This window comes from Heteronotia binoei, chromosome 21 (genome assembly GCF_032191835.1).
Source record: "Heteronotia binoei isolate CCM8104 ecotype False Entrance Well chromosome 21, APGP_CSIRO_Hbin_v1, whole genome shotgun sequence".
Classification (NCBI taxonomy): domain Eukaryota; kingdom Metazoa; phylum Chordata; class Lepidosauria; order Squamata; family Gekkonidae; genus Heteronotia; species Heteronotia binoei.
Window position 1 is genome coordinate 71,836,479 of NC_083243.1, and position 19,880 is coordinate 71,856,358.

The following is a 19,880-nucleotide window of genomic DNA, read 5'->3' on the forward strand; positions in this document are numbered from 1 at the left end:
CAAATACACCACAAATACACATCAGAAATGTTTGTCCCATACACTCACCTTGAGGCCATATTACCAACATAAGATGACATCTCTAGGCATGTGTCGTAGTGGATAATACTTTCCTTGGGTGTTGGAGGACACTTGACACTAACCTTTGCTCCACAGATGGCAGCTGAGTGGTGCAATTTAGCTGCATGATCTTGGTTAAAGTGTAAAATCTCTCTATAAATATAACTCTATTAACTAATAATGTTAAATATACACTTTATTTCTCCATCCAACTTATCCCGCGTTGGATGAAGATTCTTGAACTAGGCATTCTTAGTTCCATTGATTCCAGTAGGAGATTTGTGCACATGCTTAAACAGGATTTTTAATGCTGTGCTTAACTGGCTGGATCATGCCCTACCTAATTATGTTGTAAACATATGAATATAGCCCTTCTGAATGTATCCTTTTGGTTCAAAAATATATTTGATCCAAATGAAGCATGTTTGGATTTGATTTCACTGGAAGAAATTCAATGTATATTTAATTTAGTCAAATCAGCGGGACATAAAAATATTTCATATTGACTGGATTAGTCTTCTGATCCCACTCGCCTACATGTATAGGAAAGGAAAGGTCCCCTGTGCAAGCACCAGTCATTTCTGACTCTGGGGTGATGTTGCTTTCACAACGTTTTCACAGCAGACTTTTTACGGGGTGGTTTGCCATTGCCTTCCCCAGTCTTTTACACTTCCCCCCAGCAAGCTGAGTACTCATTTTACCGACCTCGGAAGGATGGAAGGCTCTGACCTTGGAAGGATGGAAGGCTGAGTTAACCTCGGGCCAGCTACCTGAATCCAGCTTCCGCTGGAATCGAATTCAGGTTTTATGTTATTTAAATGCCCATTAACCAAGCCTCGGATTCAGTGGGAGCTCATAGGAGTGCAGCTCTTGAACCTTTCTGAGAGTTCCACCTCCTTGTCCATTGAATAGTAGGTGCAACTGCATAACAATCCCTGGAGGAGCTCCACCACCTATTTTTCTACAAAGCGATCCCTGCCATTAACACATTTTTGTCATGTTTGTTTCATTATATGAATTCTAATAAAAGTATGAGAGAAAAGGACAATCAGTCAAAATGTCATTTGATTTACTGATGGGAACCCTGGCAAAAGCTGTTTTGTGGAGAATTCTGAACACTAAGAAACAGAAGAAACTTCATGAAGCACACTCACTCCTATGGCACCAAGCACACTGGAGAAGAAGGGTTCAAGAATATCACTCCACCTCATTTTGCTACATGTGAAAATCCAGCCTAACAACTGTTCTAGCTCTTGTGAAAGAACGTGGTAGTAACTAAGATGAACAGCATTCTGAATTGTATTACTTCAGTATGGAAAGCTATGCATGTGTATGTATGAGTCATATTTTGAATGCTACCCATCATAAAATCTCCCTGAATTAAGATATCAGGGAGATGCTTTACTTTTCTGCCCAAGGTGGAGTTCAGATTCTAACCCCAGTTACTAAATTTATTGTTCACAATGTGTAGAATATCAATTAGGGTCATGGCAATATGACTCGACATGGAAATCCATGATTAGCCTTTCTCTTTATAGTTGCTATTAAACATGAGCAAGCACAGAAGCCTCAGTGCTGCTTTAGTCCATGGCTCTAGTTAACCACAGCCTCCCTTTCCTCTTTTCCCTTTTCCAGGAGCATCAGGGGAAAATGAGTACCTTTATTTTTCCCATAGTATGGCTTGGGAGGAGCTGATTTTAAAAAAAATAAGGGGAAAAATTTCCTCCCTTCAACATTGTGAGAATTAACTACTGTGCTTTTAGCCCTTTAAAAATCATTAGCAAACCTATCTCCCAGATCATTTTAAATTCAGCCTTAAATATGCTACCGCAAGATAATTAAGATGGCATCAATCTGATATTGGTTAGATGCTGTAGAAACAATTTTGTGGGACAAAAGACCTCTTCCAAACTTACCCTTAAAACACAGTGGGAACACTCCAGTTTCATCTGAGTGTTTTGGAACAATTAAAGATATAAATGAAAGCATTCTTTCTTTCAGATTACTGGTTCCATCTGGATGTAAGAACATAAGTGAGGCCATGTTGGATCAGGCCAATGGCCCACCCAGTTCAACACTCTATGTCACACAGTGGCAAAAAAAACCCAGGCACCATCAGGAGGTCCATCAGTGGGGCCAGGACACTAGAAGCCCTCCCACTGTGCCCCCCCCAGCACCAAGAATACAGAGCATTTCTGTCCCACACAGGGAGTTCCAACAATATGCTGTCACTGATGGACCTCTTCTCTATATGTTTATCCAATCCCCTCTTGAAGTTGTCTATGCTCGCAGCTGCCACCACCTCCTGTGTATTTTGACCCTCCGACTGACTTATGCTACACTGGAAGGAATGCTAATTAAGGAGGCAATCCTAGATACACTTAGGCAGAAGCAAGTTGAAATCCATGGGACTAATTATTTTGATGATGTAATTGTGTGTTTAAGATCAGAAAGATAGTTGAATGGCAATAATCTGCATCTTGATGTTAGCTGGCAAAGTAGCAAATAGAGCCAGGAGGACTTCTGGTTATGATGCCTTTAAAATAAACCTGCAAATAAAAATAAAACAAAAAAGTCAAATGCAGAGATAGTGCAAGTAAGCATGAATGCAAAAAAGGTAAGTGCAAATTAGAGTTGAATATTTACGAGTCACAAATCATTGACAGTTTGAAAAAAATGCAAAGCAGCTTTATGAATGAGATTAAAGCATGAGGATATCAAAGGCTGCATCACCAAATCAATAGCAATTCGATTGGCCATATCTTTGCAAATTTTGGTTATAGTTTCTGTGACATTAGGAAAAATTGTTTTTAGTTAACAAAGAAAATTTGTGTGTGTGTGTATTCAATGCAGTATGTAGTTGGAAACCAGCAAGCTATAATGTGAGCAAATATTGCATTTGATTTGATTTTTAGAAAGTATAGTCCCTTGACTGGGGTCTTGCATTATGTTCACTTAGTTAGCTTTAAAGACACCAGTGTTTTAACAATAGTTTAGCACTTGTGGATCAACCCAGTTCACTATGTTTATGCATGGATGAATTACACATGACAAAACAGAGCATTCCACATCCTGTCATTGTTGTGCTTCATGGATATTTGATGCACGAGGCCTACAGAGAATGGGACATGTGTGTGCACCTCTCCATCCAATGCTTCCTGCCAGCTGGTCAAGGGAGGAAACAGTGCAGGCAGGATTGCTACAGTGGCCTAGGTTGAACCCCAGTCATGTAAAGTCAACAACTGTCTTTATTTTCACACAGTGGCATGATGGCAGCATGGTTGTCCAGGATGAAGACTTTTGCCAGCTTTGCCAATCTCCTTTCCTCTCCCCCCACACACGGTGATTCAACAGAAGAAAGAAGATGGAATCACTTTAAGAACTGTGGTTTGGAACAGGAGAAGCACCCCCACCGAGTGACTGTATGTTGTTGAAGTTCCTCAGCAAATATCTCAGGAAGAGCTTATGTCCCCCAAGCTCACTGTAGCATCTGTAAAATGAGCAGCTATGGCAGTCGCAGGGCCACCAGAGGGCTGGGCCAGGGGTTTTGTCATCCACTCTTCCCTTTGTTGCAACACCACCAACCCAAGGAAAAGCTGCTTGGGTCCATTGAGATTATTGTTGTTTTTAGTTTCAATTGAAAATGCTTATTTTGTATTCTTAATGCTTTGTAGGCCACCTTGTTGGGCATCATTGGTAGAAAAGTGGGGTATAGATGCTTTAAAAATAGTTACTTAGCAGGTGGCTCATGTTCTGATACAAGTACTATAATAAAGTTATATTTATGGAAAATGATCTGTGCTTTGTTCCATATGATATAATCCCATACATTACAAGTGTTTAGTGCAGGCAGCTGGAACACAGAAGAGTTTGGAAGGAATGCTGTCTTGAAAGACAGCCAAGATAGCAATTTAAATCACAGCTATTGCTCTGTTTTAAGCATCAATAATGTATCGGTGCCTGTGTATTATTTGGAAATTGTGTTGAAACAGAATATTTAAAAATAGTGATGAGCCCACTGAACCCAAGGGAATAATGCTTAGTATAGGATTCTAATTTACCTATAACTAGATATTTTTGTTATTAATGTATTAGTAAAAAAAACCCCACCCCCACCTAAATACCATTTGTTGACTCAATTTTTCTCAGTTGCTTGGTATCCAATATGGTTTCCTTGTTGAAAGTAATTCTGATGAAGCATCTCTACCAGGTCAAATGAGATCATCCCAGAGCTGACAATGACATCAAAATTAAACTGAACTGGAAGCAGTACTTGGTCCTTGAAGCAAAAGAATAGCATAACTTCTTGTAGCCCTGTGTTTAATAGCATCCACTCGCCTGGGCAAGGCTAGCAATTAACCCATGTCAAAACACTGCAAAAGGGGAAACCCAGATGTCAAATAACTTTGGAAAAGGATAACCTCATGTCCTCCCCAATCCCCAAGATGGGCCTGTCAGAAGCTGAAATGTCTCTTGTGCTTCCATAACACCAGAGGATGCTTCTTTGCTTCATGTTTGAATTCCAAATAGATTTCTGTAGAAAACATCTCCTGTTTGAAAATTCTAGACTGTGACTGAACAAAAGGCTAGTTTTAAATGATGCCCTTGCCCCATGAAAGAACAGAAAGCTTGGGATTTGACTCTTCAGAGTCAGGTAAGGGATTCTATTTAATAACTGGATGAAACAGTAATATTTTGGGTTAATGGTTAGATTTATTTTTCTGGTTCAAATATGAAAAGAGCATGCAGGTGCTGCTATCTGTTTTATCCTTCACAGCATGGCCATTTCCAGCATGAAGAGTGAAAATGGGGCACAATGGGAAAGGCTGAAGTTAAGAGTATTTATAGTATGTAGTCAATTCCAAAGCAAAGCATTTAATACCGGATTAGTGTCAGATGAAATTTATATGGGAAAAAATGCCAGCCAGAGTTGCTCTAGTGGGGAAGTCTGTGGGTCTTTTGGGTCATAGGAGACACAGAAGTTAAAGAGATTTTCTTGGAAGTAGACCAGGGCCAGCTCGGCATTATTTCATAGGCTGATCTCAGTTAACCCACCCTGAGAGATACCACTTCTATGGTTGTGCCATGATAATAATATTGATAAAGGAGCACCCATTTTGAGAAAAAAAACCCTACACATCCTTCTTTTCATTCTTCTTTTCTACTCAAATCCTTCTGCACTTCTCCACATCAAACTATTTCACTAGCTGGGAATTGAAGTAAAAATGGGAAAGAAAGATTGGTGTCTCTTGTCACATTTGGTAGATTGTACTGTCTTCAGAACAAGAGTGTGCTATTGTTCTTTTAGCCACAAATTGATGCCAACTTTATAAAAGGTTGAATAAATGTGAAAGAAATGTAGTACTTTCCCATTCTGCTAAGGCTTTACAGTACAGTCTATTGCCATGGTATTCCAGTCCTACTCCAAAGAATTTTTTCTTCTCATGGGCAGAACTCCTTGATGCTATTGCATTGATAGGAAAAATGGGTCAGAGTGATACTTCCTTTGCTAGCAGCCTTCCAGCAGAAGACGACTCAGATATTTTCTAATATTCTTAGAGAACTGCCAGCCTAGTTGCTTACAGTGCAATCCTAAACAGAGTTGACACCTTCAGTGGATTTAGAAGGGAGTAACTCTGCTTAAGAGTGCCTTATTAAATTTCACATCCTCACACACAACACTATGGAATGAGCAGTGCAGCTTTAATTGACTTCTCCCCTCCAAGCTCACTATTTCTTCAGAAGAGGAAAAATGAAGACACTTAGCTGAAGAGCTGCCTTGTTGCAAGATTTTTTATATTTTAATAAATGTATAGCCACATAAAATCTGGACTATGTTTGCACAATATTTTTAGAAGACAAATACCTATATTGATTAGTATAATAGAGGAAATTGTAGTTATATAAACATGATCTTTGCAGACATGAAATTCAGAAAAGAAGAAAAACAGACAAAATGTAGATGAACCATTTGAAGACCTCATCCAACACACTGTTAAATTATGTAAATTTAACTCTGTTGGATTACAAATTTACAAGTTTAAGGGCATAAATATACATTTTGGGATTAGGAAACTAATGTTTTCTAAATATTTATTAATTCATCATTTACAGATTGCTACTTTTTTACCATAATGATTGGTTCACAGTGTCAAAGATAATCTGGGAAAACTTCTGAGACAAAAATAAAAGATGAGCTGCTTCTTTAACTGATCCTTTTTTATCAGGATTGCCAAGAAATATATTTATTTAAAGCACGGGTGTCCGAGCTTTTGGCTTCCCTGGGCCACATTGGAAGAAGAATTGTCTTGGGCCGCACATAAAATACACTAACACTGATGAGCTAACACTGATGATGGCTGATGAGCTAAAAAAAGGTCCATGCATAATTTTCATGATATCCGCTACCACAAATAAGCAGAAAAGCCCTTGCATAATAATCCTAATTATGCGCCGCCCCATTCAGAGGGTCTTTAAAAATCATCAAGCAGGTCCCAAGTTTGCAATCACAGATATAGAAAATGTACATATCTAGGTAATAAAACTTCATTAATTTTTATTTATTTTTTAATTATAAAAGTTAAAAAAAAGAGAGCAACATAAAACTAGTGAGATATTTGACATTGTTTTTGAAAAACTAATGCATTGATATCCGGTTCGATGGAAGTAGTTGCAATTCTCAGGGAGTTCCCAAGGTGCACATCAGATATTTTGGTTCTAATTTTACTCTTCATGCGCTTCATCCACTGCACACACCCCAGCTCCGCAGCACACACCACACCGCCAACTTTCAGAAAGGGTCCAGCAGCCCCCTGATGGGGGAAAACTCTCACCCCGCCTAACAAGCCCATCCAGGAGCTTGAGAAGCTGACTATGCTACTCCCTAGCTTTCGCAGAGAAGGGCCCATAGCTGCCCCTGATACCTCCAGAGCACAGCCTAGAGGGCTCCTTGTCTTGGGCAGAAGATCCAGAAGGATGGAGAAAGTAGAGAAATAAGTCCTTTTCTCCCTTTATCACAATACAAGAACTCGTGGGCATTCAATGAAATTGCTGAGCAGTCAGCTTAAAACAGATAAAAGGAAGTACTTTTTCATCCAAAGGGTGATTAACATGTGAAATTCACTGCCACAGGAGGTGGCGGCGGCTACAAGCATAGCCAGTTTCAAGAGGGGATTGGATAAAAATATGAAGCAGAAGTCCATCAGTGGCTATTAGCCACAGTGTGTGTGTGTGTGTGTATGTGTGTGTGTGTGTATATATATATATATATTGGCCACTGTGTGATACAGAGTGTTGGACTGGATGGGCCATTGGCCTGATCCAACATGGCTTCTCTTATGTTCAGAGCAAGAAGAAAGAAGAGCCAGAGAGTGCCTACGAACAAGGAAGAGCACTCACATACACATGCTCTGAGTCAGCTCTGGTGCCCTCTTTGACAAGCGGGATGAAAAAGCAACTAGATGTAGCCTCAGTCCCAGGATCCACCACCACCACAGCACACAGTTCCAGGTGCTGTTTTAAGAAAGTTTATGCGTTTGTGTTGGGCTGCATTCAAAGCCTTCCTGGGCCACATGCAGTCTATGAGGTGTGGGTTGGACAAGCTTGATTTAAAGCATTTGTATGCCACCTTTTCACTCAATTAGGGCCTTCAGGGGAGCTATTTTTTTAAAAGACATTAAAATAAACTTCTAAAAACAACACATATAAATAAAAAGCCAACAATTAAAACAAATGAAGAATGGTCAGTAAGGGCACAACAAATGAAACAGAAAAGAAGACAATGGAGGGGGATAGATCAATATCCTCTGGAAAATAATTCCATAATTTTGGTGCAGTTACTCAGCAGGTCCGTTTTTGGTTGCTACCTCTCAAGCCTCAGATGGTGGGGGCACCCAAAGCAGGGCCCATGGTGATAATTGGAATGATTTCCATTGGAGTAGGCAGTTTTTAAGGTATTCAAATTTGCTTTTTTAAAAAACAACCCTCCAATTCTAGGAATTTAAATAGAAGACAGTGTTGCAAGACTGCTTCTTCAGAGTATTCAAATGCTTGCCAATATATTTTTTTTGAGAAGGAAAAAATATTTGTATTCCTTATATTAAAGGAAGATGATTAAATATTATGAAAAAAGAACTGGTGCCAAGAAACAAATATGGTTTACAGGTCATGATCACCTAATACCCTGCTCACAATTCCTAAACATAATTATAAAAAAATATATGTACATCTTAGTGAAAACATTAACATTATTATACCCAAATAAAAATATAGTGTTCACGCAAATAAAATAAAAAGGTTGTTGTTGACAATTGAATGAAACTGGGTTAACTATATAATCTTTTAAAAAGAAAATAATTTATGACTTTTAAATAGTTATAAATTTATAACATTTAAACATGCACAATCCTAAAGCCAGTTTGTAAACTGCTTAGTATAGGAACCATGTCCTATGCCAGTATAACCCAGAGATATTGTAAGCCAAAATGCCCTCAAAACGAGGTTGGGGAATTGACAGGTGTGCACCTGGCTCACTCAGGATCTTTTTACCTGTGTATACAGGATTCCACGTCCAGAAAAGTAATGCTTAAAATATTAGGGACTCTAATTAGGTAAAACAATTATAATTTATTAAGAAAAATAGAGGCTTCCATACAAGATAAAATACTCATAAAAACACACATTCAGTTCTAGGGAACATAGATAGAGAGATAGGGGAACACATGGGTAGACAAACAGGGGGATATTTACCTATCGTACGCTTCAAGGAAGGCTCCAATGGCGACGAGCAAGGAAATGGGAGAAGGGACCCGAAACCTGGCCTTAGAATCGGGGATGGATCTATGCAGCGGAATTGGGATACTGATAGAAGCACACCTGTGGGTAGCTAGTCCACAGATTATAAGGACTCTCTTGAGCCCTTAGGGGATGGGAGGTACGAGGGTGGAGGAAGGTGGTAAGCTGGTGCATGACCTCACGAAAAGGGGAGGTTTCGCAATGACCATAAGGGCTGGACTACTGCGACAACCAATAGAAAGTTCATTGGTGGCACCTAATTGGGTGCTTGCTCTTGACCAATGGACTTGCTTGGATCCTGGATACCTGAGTGAACTTTCAGGTTGAAATGGACATAAGAACATAAGAGAGGCCATGTTGGATCAGGCCAACGGCCCATCCAGTCCAATACTCTGTGTCACACAGTGGCAAAAATTTTTATATATACACACACACTGTGGCTAATAGCCACTGATGGACCTGTGCTCCATATTTTTATCTAAACCCCTCTTGAAGGTGGCTATACTTGTGGCCACCACCACCTCCTGTGGCAGTGAATTCCACATGTTAATCACCCTTTGGGTGAAGAAGTACTTCCTTTTATCCGTTTTAACCTGTCTGCTCAGCAATTTCATCGAATGCCCACGAGTTCTTGTATTGTGAGAAAGGGAGAAAAGTACTTCTTTCTCTACTTTCTCCATCCCATGCATTATCTTGTAAACCTCTATCATGTCACCCCGCAGTCGACGTTTCTCCAAGCTAAAGAGTCCCAAGCGTTTCAACCTTTCTTCATAGGGAAAGTGCTCCAGCCCTTTAATCATTCTAGTTGCCCTTCTCTGGACTTTCTCCAATGCTATAATATTCTTTTTGAGGTGCGGCGACCAGAACTGCACACAGTACTCCAAATGAGACCGCACCATACAGGGGCGTTATGATACTGGCTGATTTGTTTTCAATTCCCTTCCTAATAATTCCCAGCATGGCGTTAGCCTTTTTTATTGCAAACGCACACTGTCTTGACATTTTCAATGAGTTATCTACCACGACCCCAAGATCTCTCTCTTGGTCAGTCTCTGCCAGTTCACACCCCATCAACTTGTATTTGTAGCTGGGATTCTTGGCCCCAATGTGGATTACTTTGCACTTGGCCACATTGAACCTCATCTGCCACGTTGACGCCCACTCACACAGCCTCAACAGATCCCTTTGGAGTTCCTCACAATCCTCTCTGGTTCTCACCACCCTGAACAATTTAGTGACATCCGCAAACTTGGCCACTTCACTGCTCACTCCCAACTCTAAATCATTTATGAACAAGTTAAAGAGCATGGGACCCAGTACCGAGCCCTGCGGCACCCCACTGCTTACCGTCCTCCACTGCGAAGACTGCCCATTTATACTCACTCTCTGCTTCCTATTACTCAGCCAGTTTTTGATCCACAAGAGGACCTGTCCTTTTACTCCATGACTCTCAAGCTTTCTAAGGAGCCTTTGATGAGGAACTTTATCAAAAGCTTTCTGGAAGTCAAGGTAAACAACATCTATCGGGTCTCCTTTGTCCACATGTTTGTTCACCCCCTTAAAGAAATGTAACAGGTTAGTGAGGCAAGATCTTCCCTTGCAGAACCCATGCTGAGTCTTCCTCAATAACCCGTGTTCATCAATGTGCCTACTCATTTTGCCCTTGATAATAGTTTCTACCACCTTTCCCGGTATTGAAGTCAGACTGACTGGCCTGTAATTTCCCGGATCTCCTCTGGAACCCTTTTTAAAGATGGGGGTGACATTTGCTACCTTCCAGTCCTCAGGAACGGAGGCAGATTTCAATGAAAGATTACAGATTTTTGTTAGAAGATCCACAAGTTCAACTTTGAGTTCTTTCAGAACTCTTGGATGTATGCCATCTGGACCTGGTGACTTATAAGTTTTTAATTTATCTACCAATTGTAGGACCTCCTCTTTTGTCACCTCAATCTGACTCAGGTCTTTCAACACCCCTTCCAAAATTAGTGGTTCTGGGGCGGGCAAAAAGTTCTCGTCTTCCACAGTGAAGATGGAGGCAAAAAATTCATTTAGCTTCTCAGCCATTTCCCTATCCTCCTTCAGTAATCCTTTTACCCCATGGTCATCCAAGGGCTCCACTGCCTCCCTGGCTGGTTTCCTACTTCTAATATATTTGAAGAAATTTTTATTGTTGGTCTTTATGTTTTTTGCAATATGCTCCTCATAGTCCCTTTTTGCCTGCCTGATCACAGTCTTGCATTTGATTTGTCACAGCCTGTGTTCCCTTTTTACTAATCTCACTTGAACTGGTTTTCCACCGCTTAAAGGAGTCCTTCTTACCTTTTACAGCTTCCGTTACTTTGTTTGTTAACCATGCAGGCCTTTTCTTATGCCTGTTTGTGCCTTTCCTAACTTGTGGTATGTATTTTATCTGAGCTTCTAGGATTATAGTTTTAAATAGTGTCCAAGCTTCCCCAAGGGTTTTGACCGTATGTACCTTTCCTTTCAGTTTCCTCCTCACATGCCTCCTCATCTCAGTGTATTCACCCCTTTTAAAGTTAAACGTGGTTTTGGCGGTCTTTTTGGACAACTCCCTATTTATACAAACGGTGAAATCAATAACATTATGGTCACTGCTCCCAAGCGGCGCAATCACTTTTACATCTCTCACCAAGTCTTGGGCATTACTTAGGACCAAATCCAGGATCGCCCCACCCCTGGTAGGTTCTGAGACCACGTGCTCCATAGCACAGTCATTGAGAGCATCAAGAAACTCAATCTCTTTCTTTCGACCAGAAAACATATTGACCCAATCAATCTGCGGGTAGTTAAAATCACCTATTACGACACAGTTTTTACGTTTAGCCGCTATCTTTAAGCCTTCCATCATATTATAATCATCCTCTCTCTTTTGATTTGGTGGGCGATAACAAACTCCCATAGTTAAATTTCCTTTTGGGCCCTCTATTTCTACCCAAAGCATTTCTAAAAGTGAATCTAATTCTCTGACCTCAGTCTTACTGGACCGTATATCCTCTCTGACATACAGAGCCCACCTCCAACCCTTCCCTCCCTATCCTTCCGATATAGCTTATATCCAGGAATCACCGTGTTCCACTGATTCTCCTCATTCCACCAAGTTTCTGAAATTCCCACAATGTCTATGTTTTCTCCCAACACTAAACATTCCAATTCACCAATTTTACTTTGAACACTTCTAGCATTTGCATACAAACATCTATAATTTCCCAGGCAAGCTTCCTCCAAGGGGAGGCTCCAAAATGACAGATGGGGAGAAGAATAGAAAGATTACTTGGGTGGGGAGATGCTTAGGACTATTAGACTTATTTAAAAGGGTGACAATAGAGAGTCAAATCATGGCCTAGGTAACACACCCAGTTTGCACAAAGGAACTTGGCTCTGGCTGAAGATGGTCTTCCTCTTCTTCTGTCTTCTTCTGGGCCCCAGTCTTTGTCTTGAGTTCCATCAAACAAAGTGGTAGTTGGACGATTAACCACTCCTGAGGTGGGTAGGTTGCTTGCAGGCACAGGTGACATCTGGTGTGTACGTGAGCCGTCCACTTCGCTGGAATGGAGTCAAGCTTTGTAGGAAGATGGCTGCGTGTGGTGCTAGCCCTCCATGGTGGATTCCATGGTCAGAAAAACCATTCGCCTGGATAGCTCCTGGCAGCGCAGTTTCCTCTGCTTAATGGCTGGGATGGATGTCATACAGAACGACGGGAAACCATCCGTTCTCCTGGTGGGCACTCTTGCACTGGTTTAGAGTGCCTTTGTAGCGTTGTGGCTGCTTGTACTGCATAAGTCCCTTTTGCCCCTGGATAGGTTTACCCACACTCTCTGGCCAGACGTGTGTGAGTCACTTCTCCAGGTGCTCTGGCAACCAAGCTGGTAATCACGATGTTCTGTAAGGGGTTTTCCCATATATCAGTATAACATAGATATGTTGATGCTGTGTTGCTGTTAACCAGAATTGACAATTAATGGCATCATCGTCTAATTTTATAAATTGCAATATACTCATTGCACCTTGATTGTGGGGAAAGTACAGAAAGGACACTCAACATCACAGACGGGGCACCATTACATTGTTGTTTTTGTTATGTCTTCATCTCTACAGACACACCAAAGACCTGGGGCCATGCCTTCAAGGGGGAGCCTCATATTGGGTGTCTGCACCCACTATCACCTATATTGTATATGCTACTCCAACACAGAAGGCTTTTGCAGCTGAGGCTACTAGTGTGTGCATATGAGGACAACTCAAGGCAGGTCACCTCCCCCCCCCCCCAGGGTGCAATAAGACATAGACCCAGGAATGTTTTCCTGGAAATAATTATTATGACCAGGAGGATGGTACTGGCAGGGACACTGGTAGCTCCATATCTGGCTCTTAGCACAAACACTTGCTGGGGCCACCCTCTGACCAGGCAAGACTGACAACAACTGACAACAACTGAGGCCAGAGATGACTAGCAGCTGTGCCTAGTGAAACTGCTGTGAAACACTCATGGCACCTATTGTCTTTCAGTAGAGTAGCACTATGCATTAATAGCAAAGGATGGATTAGAGTCAGTTGAATTGCAACATTCAAGGCTAAGTGTTAGTGAGATGGATGCCCTGAAGAGGTATTTCAGCAAATGGAGCCCCACCTCCATGCTAGTGTGGGGGAACTGAAAGCACTGCTACTGTCCCACAAAGCTTGTAGTAGCCATGCCCACTGTACTGTCCATCATCATTGCCTATGTCTTTCACATATGTGAAGAAAGTTATTCAACAGGGGGGATACTGGGAGGATGACATTCCTGGTGTAATAGGGGTTTGTTGTGGTGACTGGTGTAGATCTTGCCACTCTGACATGGGCAGTGGATCCATCTCTCTGGATCAAACCCAGCTTCTGCACCATTTTAGATGCTCAGACAGCCATCCATCTGGCATGTCAACCCTTCTGACAGACAAGCTATGACAGAGAAAGTGTGCCCTATCTTACAATAGTTTCCTGGAGTAGTTTATAAAAAGACAGGGATTGTACTGGACTGAGGAGAGTTTGTATCCTGCTCACCAGACCTTGTTACTGTTTCCTGTTGCTGTTCAATAATGCCTGGAGCTTTCAAACACTGTTTGGTACTGGGTGGCTGAGACCACCCCCTGCCCCAGCCCCCCTCCCTCTCTCCTGTGAATTCCCCATGGCTCATCCCCAGACAATATCTTCTTCAAACATCTGAGGTGCAGGCTCTGAATCACAGAATGCTCATGCTGGGATGAATGTTGCTAGTCTTCATGATGCCAATTCAACTTCTGTTATATTCATTGGCAGCAGACTGACACAGCCATCCTTCCATGGTCCCTAGTACCTATCCACTTCCCATTCACACACTTCCCATTCCCATTCACACACTCAACTAGCTGCTGTGGGTAGCTCACACAGTGGCTGGGGCAATGTCCCAAGGGGTGTGTGTCTCTGAGTGGAGAGAAAACTGGGGTGCAAGGGGATTTCTGGCAGTGATGGGCTCTGGCATATAATATAGAAGGGTTATCAAAGGGTATGTCAGACAAAATGTCAGTTCCAGGTGGTTCATCAGTTGCAGGAGAGCCAAAGTATTGTCTGGCCTTTCCCCATGTGGGGATCAAGCCAGGAGCCTGTGCATGCTAGCCAATGGGCCTTTCCACTAGGTATCATCTGTTTTTGTGATGTTCTCTGCCTGGCCCCATAATTTGTGATGATATCAGAGCTGTAGTGGATGGTTGGCTTGTGCCTATTTGCTAGGGTTGCCAGGTCCTACCTGGCTGGCAGCAGGGGATGATTCTCACACATGCAGCACGTTGATGTCACCCAGAAGTGACACCACCCCCCAGAAGTGACATCATTGCATCAAGCACATCACGTAGGGGTCACTCTAGCATTTAGGTAAAAAACTCTATGGTGCCATAGAGTTTTCTTCCAAATGCTTGAGCATCCACCTTGTGATGTGCCTGGCAAAATGATGTCCTTCTGGGTGACATCATTGCACTAGGCACATTGGGCACTGATGGAGCTCTTTGGAGGAAGGGATCCCCCCCCCCACTGGCCAGCTCCATGCCAGCGGGTTGGACTCTCCAAAACTGGGGAAAACCTACCCCCAGTAGGAGACTGGGAAACCTACCATTTGCTACCCCTAAGAAGGAAATAATTGGCTTCACCTCCATGACAGGATGGTATTGCTAGGGTCTATGGTGTTCTCATTATGGGTCTGAGCTTGGCAAAGAAGCCCATGTTGTCTCTCCCACAGTATGTCAATAGGGAGGAGAAGAAGAGATTGGATTTATACCTCACTCACTTGAAGTCTCAAAGCGGTTTACAATCTCCTTCCCTTCATTTCCCCACAACAGACACCCTGTGAGGTGGTTGGGGTTGAGAGAGCTCTTTCGAGAGCTGATCTTGAGAGAACAGATCTACAAGAACTTGTGACTGACCCAAGGTTACCCAGCAGCTGCATGTGGGGGAGTGGGGAATCAAACTTGGTTCTCCCAGATTAGAATCTGTGCACTTAGCCCCTATACCAAACTGTCACTATTATGCTGCCACTATTATGCCAGAGGTTGGGGCCACCACTACTGTGGCAGTTCTCAGGGTTGGGCTGCTTATCAACATTTTGTGGATCAGATTGCAGCTTTAGCATTGTATAACCCAGATGCTACATACTGGGTGAATTTATTTGTTTTTTCTACCTTAAACAGATGTAGATATTTTCTAGATCAGATTTAAAATAAATTGTTTTGTTTTGCTCTCTCTGTGATAAATAATTCAAATGCCTACCTTTATTACTTCACATGGTCCCACATGCCATTTTAAAACTTTGACTTCAGATTCTGAAAATATCAACACCTCTGCGTTCTTTTTCCTTTGCATAAATTATTATGTACTGCAAGTGACATCTACTGGAGAAAACAGAACTTAAATTCTACTGTTTGAAGAACTCTCTGCTTTTATAATCCAGAGACAAGCTTTGTAACCAGTATGGCAGAGAAGGGGGGAGGATTTGAACTGATTTCTATAAAAATAAAACTTTACCAATACTTCCTTTGAAGAAAAAGGTAGGATTGTAAAATTATTCTTTTCTTATTAAAAAAAAAGTGGAGGAAAAGCTGTACTCGTCATTTCAAAATTATTCTGGGCTTGCAATACAAAGCCTTTTCAAATGTACTCATATCCGCTGCCTGAAAACTCTTCAAATTTCATTCTTGCTCATGAGCAATTGTTAGGGCATGTTTTTACACAGTGAAAGAAGAAGTGGTTAATATCCAAGGAATATCTTTTAAAGGTCAAACTGGAATTTGCTTTAAAGTGCAGAACATTTTATTTTCAATGCACTTCACCTGTGGAAGTTTAGGACAAAAGGGACACTATGAAGATGCTTAGATATGAAAGAGCTATATTTCATTAAAGTATTAAAAATAGTCCATATTTCAGTAGATTTCATGTAGACCTCAAAGAATAATCCATTATGTCAGGGGTGGCCAACGATAGCTCTCCAGATTTTTTCCCCCTACAACTCCCATCAACCCCAGCCATTGGCCATTGGCCATTCTGGCTAGGGCTGATGGGAGCTGTAGGCAAAAAACATCTGGAGAGCTACTGTTGGCCACCCCTGCATTATGCAAACTGATGTGTCTGAAATGTCTTTTAAACCAAATTTACTATTTGATTTTCACATTTGCTCCTCATATTCATTTAATTTGCCTATAGAGGTATTCCTGCCATTCATCTCTCTGCAAACCTGAATGTTATGAACTAATACTGGTGCAAATATAATAAGATTATTACATTCAGGATTTAATCATTCTGCCATATCCTCAGAGTGTCTTGCAATATGTAGGTGACCCTACAACCTATGTATGTGTAGGTGACCCTACAACCAATACTGGGGAAGGGTACAATCTAAAGATGGGAGATCTGGTAACTGTTGACCTCTCTGTTGCCACAAAAATCAAAGTGTGAGAAAAAAATCAGTGAAATGCTATCCCATTCACCAGCTATCAGAGATACATCCCTTGGTTCTATTGTGAGAAAGGATATTCATGAAGGAATCAAGGAAGGAAACCATAAGGGGACATTGGTTGGGAGTAAGAAGGGAATTGGATGGGAGGGGCCTAGGGTTGCCAGGTTCTCCTTGACTGCTGGGTAGGGTAGGTGGGGTTAGGGTTGCCAGTTCCAGTTAAGGAATTCCTGGATATTCGTGGTGGAGTCTGGGGAGGTTAGGGATCTTTCTGGGGTAAAATGTCACAGAGTTCACCAAAGCAACCACGGAAATGGATCTCTGTAGTTTGGTGATGAGCTATCATTCCTGGAGATCTTCAGTCCCAGATCTGGGGCAGGGAGGATTTTTCCAAACTTCAGCAGAGGGCTTGAAGCTGAGCAAAAGAAAGAGGAACCATGAGTGGGGTTTTGTCACCTTCTCCTTGTAAGGAATGATGTGTCCCAGATCTCTCACTTAATACTGGGGCTCTATATTGCCCCAGTTACCCAAAGCATGCCTATTGGCAGGATGTAAAGAGATGCTTAGGAGCATACAGAGGACTTGTGCCAGCCTGGTTAAAAAAGCAGACATTTTAAAAACAACTGATTCCACCCCCCACCCCCCATATCTTATTGCTGGTGGATTTGGGTTGTGTGTGAGATATTTTTTTTGAGGGGAGTGTGTGTGTGTGGAACTATTTTATAGGGCTTTGGAACCTAGCCTTTATTCATTTCTTTCTTATATTTTTATTCCATTTTCCAGTGAACTCCCTCTTTTTTCCTCACAACCATCCTGTGAGATTGATCTCCTCCCTTTGCCTCACAAATATTCTGTCATGTAGACTGAATGATAACAACTAACTGAAGGTCATGTATAAAACTAAGAGTTTGTCAGCCTTTCCAGACAACCTTGGTAAATGTTCAAAACCTTGAAGGTATACCTTAGTGAGTTAGCTGTGTGTAATTGTCAGTATTGACTTGTTTGTGTCCAAAAGAGGTAGTAAATATATATCAACTTTTATACACTCACAAAACTAATCTAATGGTTGTCAGTATTTCATGTGAAAGAAAACATTCACCACATCATGGGCTTAATGTATGGGCTGAACATGATTTTATGATCATGCAGTGTGAAACTACATATCTGAATGTGTTTTTACAGATTCGTTTCACTGTTAACATCCATAACCAATCTGATGTTCTGGATTGCTCTTTGCCTCTGACCTTTACATTAGCAATGCTTTCTGTGCCAGGTGCGTGACAGGATATTTGAATTCATCCATCTGCCAAGTGTCTCTAAGGTAGATGCAGTGATCAGCTGCCCAATCTGAAGGGCACAATATGTTTTCTGCTCTACCATGTTTTCATTATTTCTTTATTTTCATTATCATATTTCTTACATAATGTTCTAGGTATCAGGAAAAGGAAGGGTCCCCTGTGCAAGCACCAGTTGTTTCCGACTGGGGTGACATTGCTTTCACGTTTTCACGGCAGACTTTTTTATGGGGTGGTTTGCCATTGCCTTCCCCAGTCATCTACACTCCCCCCCCCAGCAAGCTGGGTACTCATTTTTCCGACCTTGGAAGGATGGAAGCCTGAGTCAACCTCGAGCCCGCTATCTGAAAACCCAGCTGCCGCCGGGGATCGAACTCAGGTCGTGAGCAGAGCTTAGGACTGCAGTACTTCAGCTTTAACACTCTGCGCCACGGGGCTCTCTATGTATCAGAGCAGACAACAAACTTTATTTATGAACCAAGACCCACCCTTCTGGAAGTTCCTAGGCTGGTACAGTTCAGGAATTTTTGGCTCAACATTTGCTGAAGAATCAAAATTCAAAATTTTCTTCACTTAAAACTACAGCCCCAGTCCTATACATATTTCCTGCTTTTACTTCTTCATAAGTGTGTTTAGGATTCTAGTCCTGAAGTGCAGTTCTAAACAATGAGCTGTCAGCAGGTGGTGTTTCCACCCCTGCACTCACCTGCTCCAGAAGCAATGTGTCTCATATTTCGCACAGTGTTCAGAAATGAGTCAATCCTTGATTGAAACAAGGCATGGATTATAAATTTCAAATTCTGGCTCAAAATTTTCTTTACTAAAATTTGAGCCTGGTAGCCAACTTACCTATTTTTAAAGAGTGATTCCTATAATGCAACATGGTCAACTGGAATTGTGTCTAAACTCAAACAGATAGGGATTGCTGTAAATGAATTATTTCTGTTGGACAAATTACATTGTTTTAGCCTTTTAGATTTAGAATACCACAAATTTTGTCCTGTCCAGCTTTATACATGTTCTCCTGCTTCATTAGGTCTCGACACTCAGTCCAGAAAAATGTCCCATTATTTATATGATCCTGAGATTCCTTCTCAATATAGGGCTTTTATGCTGGCTAGAATGAATGCATTTTCTTCTAATGTTCTCCATGGGAGATACCAACATGTTCTGTTTCATGAGTGACTTTGCCCCTAGGGAGTGAATCTTCTGGAATCAATCCAGCATACAATTTTTGATTGTCAGCTTTATGAAAACCTACATAGGAATTTGTTTGAAAATCTATCCCATGTAACTGGTCTATGAAACAAGGTAATCAATTTCTGGTTCCTATTGAATGATTTGGAAGTGGAAATCACTAGAGAAGTTGCAACATTTTTAGAGGATATTTCAAAAATTAAATCCAATTATGCTCTGTTATAAATTAATGTTCTTATTTTTATCATGTATTTAATTTTTGTATATGATCTTAGTCTTATTTATTGATCTTAAATGTTATTCCAAGTTTTCTTGTTCTTTTTTTTTTAACTATGCCAATAAAGGTACTGTCTGTAAGCAATACCTGCAAGGGATAGTCTCTCCAAGGCACAGCTGAGGCAGGCAGCCCAGCCAGGTGGTGTAGGAAAGGGAACAAGGGTGAGGCCTGCCCAGAAGGCCCCAATAGAAGTATCAGGGCCTGCAAGACGCAGGCAGTTGGCTGCACCTCGAAATAGGTCAGAGGAGGAGAACAGCTGGGGTCTCCTAGGGCCTATGCAAGC